Genomic DNA, 10,964 nt, shown 5'->3' with positions numbered 1-10,964 from the left:
TTATTATTCGTTGATTTTGCTCCATTCTGATAATGCTTGAATCATGATTTGAAATTGATATTGCTCATCTTGTTTATTGGCTTTGCTATTTCAGGCGAATGAATTCTTCTAAAAACTCCACGACCTTGGGGCCCTCAAAATCCGCACTAATGAGAGCAAGGGCTATCCCTCAGAAGTCTGAACGGAATCATGTCCCTCAGGAGTCCGAATAGAAACATGTCCCTTAAGAGTCTGAATAGTAATACATGCTTTACTTTAGTATTAAAGATATTTTTTAGCAGACAACCGAGTCTACCAAGCTCGCACTAATGGAAGTAAAGATTGTCTCTTGAAACTCTGAGTGGAAGAAAGGTTTTCCCTTGGAAGTCCGAATGGATGCACACTCTATTCTTTGGTAACTAATGAAGCAAAGGTTGTCCTTCAGAGGTCCGAGTGGAAGCACACAGTCTACTTCAGCAAGAAAGATCCTCGAAGCTTACACTGATGAAAGCGAGGGCTGTTCTTTGGAAGTCCGAATGAGAGTATACACTCTACTTCAACAAGAACGATCCTCGAAGCTCATATTAATGGAAGTAAGGGCTATCCTTCGGAAGTTTGAGTGGGAGCACACACTCTACTTCAACAAGAAAAATCCTCGAAGCTCGCACTGATGAAAACAAGGGTTGTTTTTCGAAAGTCCGAGTAGAAGCACACACTTTACTTCAATAAGAACAATCCTTGAAGCTCGCATTGATGGAAGTAAGGGTTGTTCTTCAGAAGTTTGAGTAGGAGCACACACTCTACTTCAGCAAGAAAGATTCTCGAAGCTCGCACTGATGGAAACAAGGGTTGTCCCTCAGTAGTCCAAATGGTAGCAAGGGCTGTCCCTCGGAAATCTGGGTGGAAACACACTCATTTCTTTGGCAATCAATGGAAGCAAAGGTTGTTACTTGAAAGTCTGAGTAGGAGTACACTCTACTTCGACAAGAAAGACCCTCCAAGCTTGCACTGATGACAACAAGGGCTATTCTTCGGAAGTCCGAGTGAGAACACACACTCTACTTCAACAAGAAAGACCCTTGAAGCTTGCATTGACGGAAGTAAGGGATGTTCTTCAGAAGTTTGAGTGAGAGCACACACTCTACGTCAGCAAGAAAAAATCCTCGAAACTTGCATTGATGGAAGCAATGGCTGCTCTTCAGAGGTCCGAGTGGGAGCACACACTATTTCGACAACTAATGAAGGCTGTCTCTCAAAAGTCTGAGTGAGAGTACACTTCTACTGCATCAAGAAAGGTCCCTTCAGGTTAGTAACTGTCTACTATTCCTCTTTCTTCTTTGAGGGGCAACAAAAATTGAAAACTGTCTCAAGCAACATAACACAATGAGGATACACAATATGGAGGAAATAAATTTTTCATAGCGTAAGAAAGATAAAACTTCTCGGACAATGCTGTAAATACAAATTGTAGATGTCATAGATAGACTTCTTCTACGGAATGTCGACCCTTGCCCTTAGAGTTGCGAGGTCATTTGGAAAGGTTTTACCAGCTGCTCGGGTTGTGGCCATCAAACGCTACCATAGCCACGTCTTCTAAGATATCCTGGGGCCCCTGTTCTTTGAACTCTAGTTCATCTGCTTTGACTTTCTATCTAAAGATCTTCTTAAGCGTCCGACACTTTTCTATAGGATGTCCTAGTGATCGGTGGAAAACACAACAATTAGGGCCCTCGAGGTCCTTCTTTAGCAAAAGCTCTTCAATACGAGGCAACTTCAATTCCCCATCTGCCACCCATTCTTTAACTAAGGCCTTCACCTCCTCAACACTACACGAAAAATGAGTGTCATCTTCGCAGCTCTTCTTCTTTTGACCTTTGAATTCCTCCCCCTGCGACTTTTGGGTAGAAGACACGGAAGCCGCAGTGACAAAAGGTCCTCGAGATGTCTTGAAGTTGGTTTTATAATTAGTCTCAAACCCGATCTCCTAAGACTCAGGTATGTTAATGTTCCGAGATGCTTCAATTAGTGCCGAGAAGGTGGGTAGCTTGTGATTAACAAGAAGCATCTTGTACCCGTTCAATGCCCCTTCAACACAAATTTGGACCAAGTTGCTTTCGTCTATAGCCTCGTGACAGTCCACGGCTTTGTCTTGGAACCTTTTAACATATTCGAGAATGTCTTCACTCTCCCGCTGATTTTCCTTACACAGGATAAGTGTGGTCACTTTCTCAGCCACTTGAAAGAATTTGGCGTGAAATTTGTTGACTATCTTCTCCCAACTTTCGAATATAGTTTGGGGCTAAGTTAACATACCAATTATATGTTCGGTCGGTGAGGGATTTGGAGAATTCTCTCAGTCGAAGGACATGATTTGAACCATGAATCCCCAAAGTCTTGATGAACTGAACACCATGTTCTCGAGCATTTCCTTACTTGCCATCGAATTTGATGAACTTCGGCACCGTGTACCCCTCTGGGTATGGATAACTCAACATCTCGATAAGGTATGAGGGCTTGACATCTGGATCGGGCAAAGAGGGTAAAGTCCTCTTGCCTCGTTCAAGATTGAACATGGCTTGCACATCGGCGAGAGTAAGAAATTGTTAAGGGAGAGAACTTGATGGTGGTATTCTCAAAACTTGGCTTGTAGAGCCGAAGACCGAGCCTGGAGCAATTTGGCCATTTGGGTGTTGAGAATTCATCATCGGTGATGACACATGATGATATTGGGCATCGGCACCTATGAACAAATCATTTGGTGATGGGACATTGAATTGAGTCCCATGAAGTCCATTCCATGTCGCGGCTATACCGGGTTGGGCTTGTAAACTCGGCGTCAAAACCAAAGGAGACCCGCTTGGTACATGAATAGAATTTACAATCAGTGGAACAAAATTAGGCATGAGTGAAGCACCATTTGGTAGAGAAATTTCAAAGGGCCTTGAACTTTCACCACCACTGGAACACCATTCATCGCGACAGAGACTCCTCCAACCACCGATGGACCATGGTTAGATCCTTCGGTTACGTGATTTTGCGCTATATGGGCCACAGGTTGGCCATGACTTGTTCCTCCTAACACTTGATTTTGCAAACCATTTTGGGCAACTTCAAGAAGAATTTGGGGTGGGTCTTGATGGCTTTGACCATTCCCAACATCACTATGGAGTTGTTGATGCTTGCCGGCGCCGACTTGACCTTCATTTGTTGTTTGTGGTGCGAAATGCGAACCCATCACCAACATAGTGTGGGTGAGATTTTGAAGGGTTATGAGAATCTCTTATTGAGTGTGTTGGAGTCCTTGAATGGCTTCAAGGTTGAGAGGTGAGTCTTGAACTTGAGTCCTCTCATCACCATTATTGGAAGAGCCTTGTTAATAAACTTCTTCTTCTCCCGCCATCTTCACCGGAGTTGTGTAGATTCCAGATCTTGTTGAGACCATTAACCAATCCGCCTCCCCGGCAGAGTCGCCAAATGTATGAGAGGGTTCAAGAACGTCGTTGGAAAATTTGAAGATCTTCGAAGATCTTTGAAGAAAAATTCGAATTCTCTAGAAAATGATGAAAGGCTTAGATTCTTCAATAGTCACAACTAAGAACACAAAAGCAAAGAGATGATGGAGATAAAAGATTGGGTGAAGAAGAAAACAAAATAGTTAGAGAGAGAATAATGGCAAAGCTCTCCCATGGATCTCCCACTTTCACTCTTAAGGTTGATAATGGAGAAAGGAAATTAGTTCTTTTCCAAGAGTTATCTCTCCAAAATCCACCCATTGTAAAACTATGGATGGGTGCTATTTATAGGCACCTCATGATGTAGGATAGAGCCCATGTGCAAGGCACATGGAAAATATTCTCTTTAACAACCTTGTCTGAGGAGGTGACCTTTCCAAGGATGAGGAAAACCCCGAAGATGAGATCAACCTTTCGGCGAACCCTTCTTCTTAGCTACACCTATCCAATGATCCCCAATCATCCCAAAGGGTTAGGGGTAGTTCTAGAGGACGCCCTACCGCAGAAGGGTTAGGGGTAGTTCAAGAGAACGCCCTGCCACAAATATTGTCGAGTCTCAGGGACCCCCTAGATCGCGCTACCTCGATCCGGGTATAGACTAGTTTAACCGTAGAGTGAATCTATCTCTACTCACCGTCCTTGGGATCGGGTCCTTTGTTCGGATTCCGTCACGTTTATGGTTCTAGTGCGTAGATCTCGGAAAGCTCCGAGTCTGCAAGTGTTCTGGGACTCATTAATGGAGCGACTTCTAGATCGCGTCCGAACCAGTTCGAAGCCAAGCACTTCGGATCTCTAGGTTCGTGGATCTCAACCCTTTCGAGTCTGAGCTCAAATAGGTCTCTAGGTTCGTGGTTCCAAACCCTTTCAAGACTAAGCAAATACTTCGGAGAATGGATCTCCTCTGAGGGTTTCATCTTTTCTGAAAGCAACAGTTAACCTCCTCAGACACTCCATATGATTTGGACCTCCTTGAATGGGCTTATGGGGCTTTTTTTAAAGACATATGCTTGAAATGTATCCTCATCGGCCCAATTTGTTAACTTTCTTGTGCTATTCAATAAAATTCACTTGGCCCATTTGGTAATAATTTCTCCAAGCTCACCAATTTTTGGCATTTTCAATTGGGCCAAATTAATTAATGGGCTCAAGGTAACCCCTCCTACACATGGTAAAAAGCTGTGTCGGGCCGCGAACTCCAGACGCCAACGTTTTTGGCCAAAACTCATTTCGAATTGTGGTTATAAGCAACTAAGTGAAATGATGATACTACTCTCAATGTTGTCTAGGATTACATTGCAATAGGGCTTCCACAGACGTTGCTATGATTTCGTTTCGCCAAACCGACGTCTCAATCATAGTTATTTACAAATAAACAATGAATTTCCAAATAAAAATAAATTCGTTGTTATAAAATTACAAATTTAGAAAATGTACAAATTTTTTCCGTTTTACAAAGAAGCAAAATTCTTCCGTTTCAAGCTTAGGAAAATGAATTTTACTTACCTATTAGTACAAAAATTGGTTCAGGATCATGGGTGGAAATGTATACATTGGTTGAGGATAGTTTGGTAATTTCACATTTAGCCATGATGATGTGACAACTTAAATAAATATTATCTAAAAAAGCAAAAAAAATAACTTTTTATCAACTTCCCAAGTGATTTATGAAAAAATCAAAAAGTTTGGTTAAAAGCCAAAAAACAGCTTTTTACCACCTTCCCAAAACAGCCTATACTCCCTTTGTCTTTAGCATAAGAGGCAGCTTATCCATATATTCTTCAAGTTTGATAGTACATTTTATCAATGGTGCTACATGCATCAATTAATGTATTAATATATGTTATAGTATTATTATTGACCTCACTCATTATACAAATTACAAATATTAAAAATATTTTAAATTATGCCACATCATCAATTGATACACCAACTGATATCTTAATTGGTGCATATAACATTATTTATATTTTATTCCCATTTATTTGGAGGGAGTGTTTGTGGACATAAAAAATTCAAGTGATTTTTTCAAATCTTAGTGTGTTTCGTGATTGTTTTTTTTTTTTGTTCTTTTGTCTAACTAAATTAATTTAAATTTGTATATTTTAATTCACACTTAGCTTTGTTTAACAGAATTATGAACATATTTTTCAAACACAATTTGCAAGCGTATGTTCTTTGATCAATAAACAAAAGATCACAACAATAAAAATTCCTCATTGTCAGCTCAATGTATTTTGTAGTTTAAATGTTTTATTTTTTTGATGGATAAATTAAAACCAAAATAATTGCGGATACATATTCGACCTCTAATCTATAACCAATTGAGTGCAATTTTGTATTATGATTATATTATTAATAAAATCACAAGGACGGACCATATCGTATGCACAAGTTTTGCCCAAATGGGTGGCACTTCTTCACATCAATACATGTTTGAAAAATTTTATTTTCACACATTTAATTATTTTAATTCATACACTTAATGAAATATTATTTTAATAGTAATTATCTCATAAATTAAAATGATTATAATAGATATTCATCAACACTCATAATATTATATGAAAATATTATTTGCACATATCTTTTAAAAATAAAAAAATTTCAAGGACAAATTTCATTTTATCCCCCTATGATTTGGGCTATGTGTGGATTTGGGCCATGTGTGGATTAAACCTCTGACGTTCGAATATCACCACATAATTTCCCTGTGATTAATAGGATGATGTGCACCGTTAGCTTTTCCATCTATTCTAACAGGCCGTGTATGACACGCAGATGGCCATAAAAATATGCAGATGGCCATAAAAATATGATTTTGCTTATGAATTAAATGACTAAAATACCCCCATCTTCATCGTCAATTTCCAAAACCTACTCTCATTTTTATCATTAGTATCCAGATGTTCATGTTTCAAAACACAACACATCTCTCTCCCAATTTCACATCTTCTTCCTCCAACTCAAGGCCAGGAACAAAGAATAAAAATTATAGTAATTCTGAAAATCAGAACAACAAAAAACTTCCAATCTCCATTGCAAGAGCTTCAGATAGCGAAGGGAAAAAAATCAGATAAGGAATATATAGGGAAATTTGAAACTGATCAACCTGATCAACCAATATATGCAAATACATAAATTATACATTGATACAAACAACACAAACATGTATGTATATATATGTACATATATATATATATATATATAGAGAGAGAGAGAGAGAGAGAGAGAATAATGTTTTTGCAATGTTCATTTAGATTGGACTTAAGTGCTGATCGGATGTTTCTGCAAGATCGGAGTCGATGTTGAACTGTTGATGACGACATGGATGGTCGGATCGAAGAAGGAAGAAAGAAAAACAAGTTCAAGTTAGCCCAATGTCTCAATCAAGCATTTTATCGAACACCACAAATGCAACAACATACAGTTTGTTTCACCACAAATCCAACTATTAGTCATCCCATAAGAAACACAAAAAGAAGAAGAAAAACAAAACACACAAACAATAAAGTTGTGTTTATCATTTTTTTTTATAATTTTGTTTCCTATGGTTCCTTACCAAATGGTTGAAATTAGTGTAGACAACAATCCAATGTGTTGAGGAACTGCCGAGAAGCGATTAAAGTTTGGAGAGCTACTGGGTATCAAAGTAAAGTGATCTTTGATTAACTTTTACAATGGTGGCTGATTGCGAGACAAATAGAGAGAGAGAAGCTTTGCTTTGATGAATTGCTCGTCGAGGCAATTTTTTCAAGTGAGAAAATCTCTAACAAACAGCTTTCTCTCTCTACTCTCTCTCTCTATATTCTTTTTCGCAAACTTTAGAGCATCTCCAACCCACTAGGTATATAATGTTTGTTAGTTAAAATACCTAGTATAACTCATTTTGTTCAACTCCAATACACTAGGCATATGATTAGGCATTTTAACTCAACTCATATTCACTAGCTACATGTAGCTAGCTTTCAAGGCTAGGCAAAATGAGTTTAATCATTAGGATCATTTCCCTCCATCTTTGTTGCTGATGTGGCATTTTATAAAATTAATAGTATTTAGATGAATAGCTAAAATAAAGAGCATGGTTGGAGTAGAAACATGAAATAGTTGATAGGCAAAATAAAATATATATTTTATAGTAATATTTAGATAGGTAAAATGCCTATTACCGTTGGAGATGCTCTTAGCGTGCTCTTCAATTGGATCTTCCCTTCAATGGCAAACAACAATTTGCCTCGAAGAATCATCAAGGTATGAGTCTCGATCTTCCTTTCTTCTCTCGATCCCTATATCAATTTACTGGATTTCTCGTCTTTTATTCATTCCTTCTGATCTCTGAATTCACTAGCTTTTTGTTGCTTTTGCTTCAATTTTCATGATTTTACTTGTTTTGATCCTTTTCTTTCTTTTTGATCTAATAGGAAACTCAGCGTCTCCTCAGCGAGCTTGTTTTGATCATTTTTGATAGAAATTATGTCGTTTAAATTAATTTGTTAAATAAAAACCCTAATTTCATATATGAAAACCCTAAGTTTTCTCTCTTGCTCATCTCAGATGTCTAATTGTTGAATAAGAAATGTTAAACATAGGTTATATATACAAGAAAAAAATAGTCTTTTTACTTCTGATGTTAACGGTATTAACTGTGCACATCACCCCATTAATCACAGGGGATTATGTGATGATATTTGAACGTTAAGAGGGTAATCTGCATATGGCCCAAACCATGGGGAATAAAATAAAGTTTGCAATGTACGCCTTTTGAGTAAAAAAAAACTAAATCATAATTTTTCCATTGTTATTACTTTGCTTGCTACTCATTCTATTATTGCTTGCAAAGTAATACTCTTATAACAGCTCTCATATTACTTTAATCTCTAAGTTTATGCTCTAATTGTGATGAAAATATTAATTTTTTCGTGCTTAACATTTTTTTTTTCTTTTACAATTTTCAATCGAACGACTTATGCCAAATGATTACATTATATGTGATTTCTGTAGGTTGTGCAAGCAAATACCTACTCTCACTTGTGACATTACTGAACAAAACAAAAACACTAACACTGTATGAAGAGAAAAACACACACACACACACACACACAAAACTGCATGTCCTTCACACCTCCGAAATAAAACAAGCTCACAAATGCCGAAAACAAAACAACATAACAATCTTCTCTCTTTAGGGTTTGAGCAAAAAAATAAAAACAAAAACAAAAACAAAAAAGGGGAGAGAAAGAGGTTTTCCTATACTTCATTCTATACTATATATATACTTTTATTTTGTGAGTGTATATTCTTACATACATATATTTGTATGTATTGTTAGGGTTATGGAGGTCATTGTCAAGTCGGATAAGGATCGGCTTTGCGTGAAGAAGGAGGCCTTGAAGGCTGTGTTCCTGCAGTCCTAGAGAGCTCTCGAATTGCTCAACAAGTTTGAAATTGTAGCAGTAGTCTACTCAACAAGTGTGCGGAATGAGGGGTTGGTGTGTGTACAATAGTATAAATAAAGGGTAAAATTGAATATTTATTGTGTAAATTGAGAAAAATAATTAATAAGTGTGTGTATTAAAATATGTAGGCTTGTGAAAATAGAATTTCCCTACATGTCTCTCTTTCAATTTTTCCCCCCTTCATGTATATATATGAATAAATTATACTGTGTTTCTTTTATATTTGGTAATTTCTCGCTTTGACTTTTAAAATTTATTTATTTTTCACTTTGGCCCTTTATATTTCAAGTTTCCTCACTTTACTCCCAAAATTAATTTATGTTCAAAATTAGACAGAAAATTACACATTACTATCAAATGGCATAAAAATATTTTATTAGTTATAACTCACACATTTGACATAAATTTAAATTCTTATGTAATAATATATTTCTTATATCATGTGACAGTTATTGTGGCATTTGCTATTTAATTTTGAACATAAATTAATTTTAGGAGTAAAGTAAGAAAAACTTAAAATATAAAAGGTCAAAATGAGAGAAAAAAATTAAACTTAAAGGGTTAAAGTGAAAAAATGACTAAATATAAAGGGGTAAAGTATAATTTACCCAATATATATATACACACAGCTGAATAGTTAATTTAGGGGTTGTTTGGGGTGTCCTAAATAAGTGCACTTTTTGTCTTTTTGGACTAAAAAGTTGAGGGAAAAAATATGGATATTTGGATTAACTTTTTGACTTTTTATGAAAAAATGTGTATTAAAAATTTGTATAAATTAGTGTGCCGGGAAAAATTAGTATTGAGAGTTGTGCAACCGTAATTTTTGACTTTTGGTGAATAGTGATAACTTTTTAATTTTTTGAGTAATTTTTGACTTTTTAATTTTTTTTACGCATCCCAAACTTGACCTTAGGCCCCGTTTGGGGACTTACTTTTTTAGCCAAAAAGCCAAAAAGTTATCCTTTTAGCTAAAAAGTTAACAACTCATACCAAAAAGTCAATGATTCTTTTTTCTCTCTATTTTTTGCACATCTTTTTATAATTAGCCAAAAAATCATCCCAAACATACACGTTTTTTTTACCTACTTTTTTAGTTAAATAATTAAAAAATTACTAAATTAGTCTGTTCCCGAACGAGACGTTAATCACTTGAGCATATTTTAAAGGGCACCGATTTTTTTTTTTTTTTTTTTGGGGTACATTGATACAACTAACATGTGCCTTGCTGTAGGACAAAATGTCAAAGAAGCTATGTGATCAATGATGGATCTAGGGATACAGATGGGAGCGACCGTAAACTTAAAAAATTTGAAAAATATTATATATTATATTAAAAAATTTAAAATTATAGTGATTTACATCCCCAAACATACTTCTGCAGTATCGTAATGATAATCCTAGATTTATCCCCGTATATGATAAGTTTGACTTATTTTTAACGGTATGTGTATCTTGCAGCGAGAGAATATATAATTACTTTTACTTGAAATATAGGGACATTTATTAAAAAATCTCATATTAATTAGAAAAAATGTAATTACATGATCTTTGAACCATTGGAAGGAATGATAATGGGGCAAAACAGGTCCAGATTTATGGTCCAGATATAATGAGGGATAAAAATTAAAAATAAAAATAAAAATAAGAGATAAAGAAATAAAGAAATAATTTATATATATATGAATATTTTGATATTTTATTCATATTATATTTATTAAAATAAATTATAAACATATATTGTTTATTTTATATAATGGGGGTGAGGATGGAAAAAATAGAGTCAAGAAAGCAAATCATTGTATTTCGTTTCAATTTTCTGAATTTAATTTTTTTTAAAATTAACTTTTTAATTTTTTATATTTTGATTTTTTATTTTTAGTGAATATTTTTAAAAAATCCACAAGACCCACAAGAATTGAGGCAGGAGTAGGGCAAATTGACATCCCTATATTGGCATCAGATGATATTTGGGGCTGTTACACTGCACGGCCACTTTCTATTATTGGCCCAATTTCTG

General features: G+C 35.7%; 2 long non-coding RNA genes across 2 annotated transcripts; one reads left to right on the top strand and one right to left on the bottom strand.

The window, feature by feature from the left end:
- Positions 1-6,551: 6,551 nt before the first annotated feature.
- On the bottom strand, positions 6,552-7,305 carry LOC145792429 (uncharacterized). Its single transcript, XR_014331830.1, has 2 exons — positions 7,051-7,305; positions 6,552-6,801 (listed from the first exon to the last, which is right to left on the bottom strand). It is a non-coding gene; the product is annotated as an uncharacterized LOC145792429 (long non-coding RNA).
- A 365-nt stretch (positions 7,306-7,670) lies between these two features.
- On the top strand, positions 7,671-9,168 carry LOC145792428 (uncharacterized). Its single transcript, XR_014331829.1, has 2 exons — positions 7,671-7,739; positions 8,818-9,168. It is a non-coding gene; the product is annotated as an uncharacterized LOC145792428 (long non-coding RNA).
- The last annotated feature ends 1,796 nt before the right edge of the window (positions 9,169-10,964 follow it).

Source organism: Camellia sinensis, chromosome 6 (assembly GCF_055761805.1).
Source record: "Camellia sinensis isolate YWXY chromosome 6, ASM5576180v1, whole genome shotgun sequence".
NCBI classification, from domain to species: domain Eukaryota; kingdom Viridiplantae; phylum Streptophyta; class Magnoliopsida; order Ericales; family Theaceae; genus Camellia; species Camellia sinensis.
Note: the sequence above shows the minus strand (reverse complement) of the source record. Positions and strands in the feature narration are given on the sequence as shown.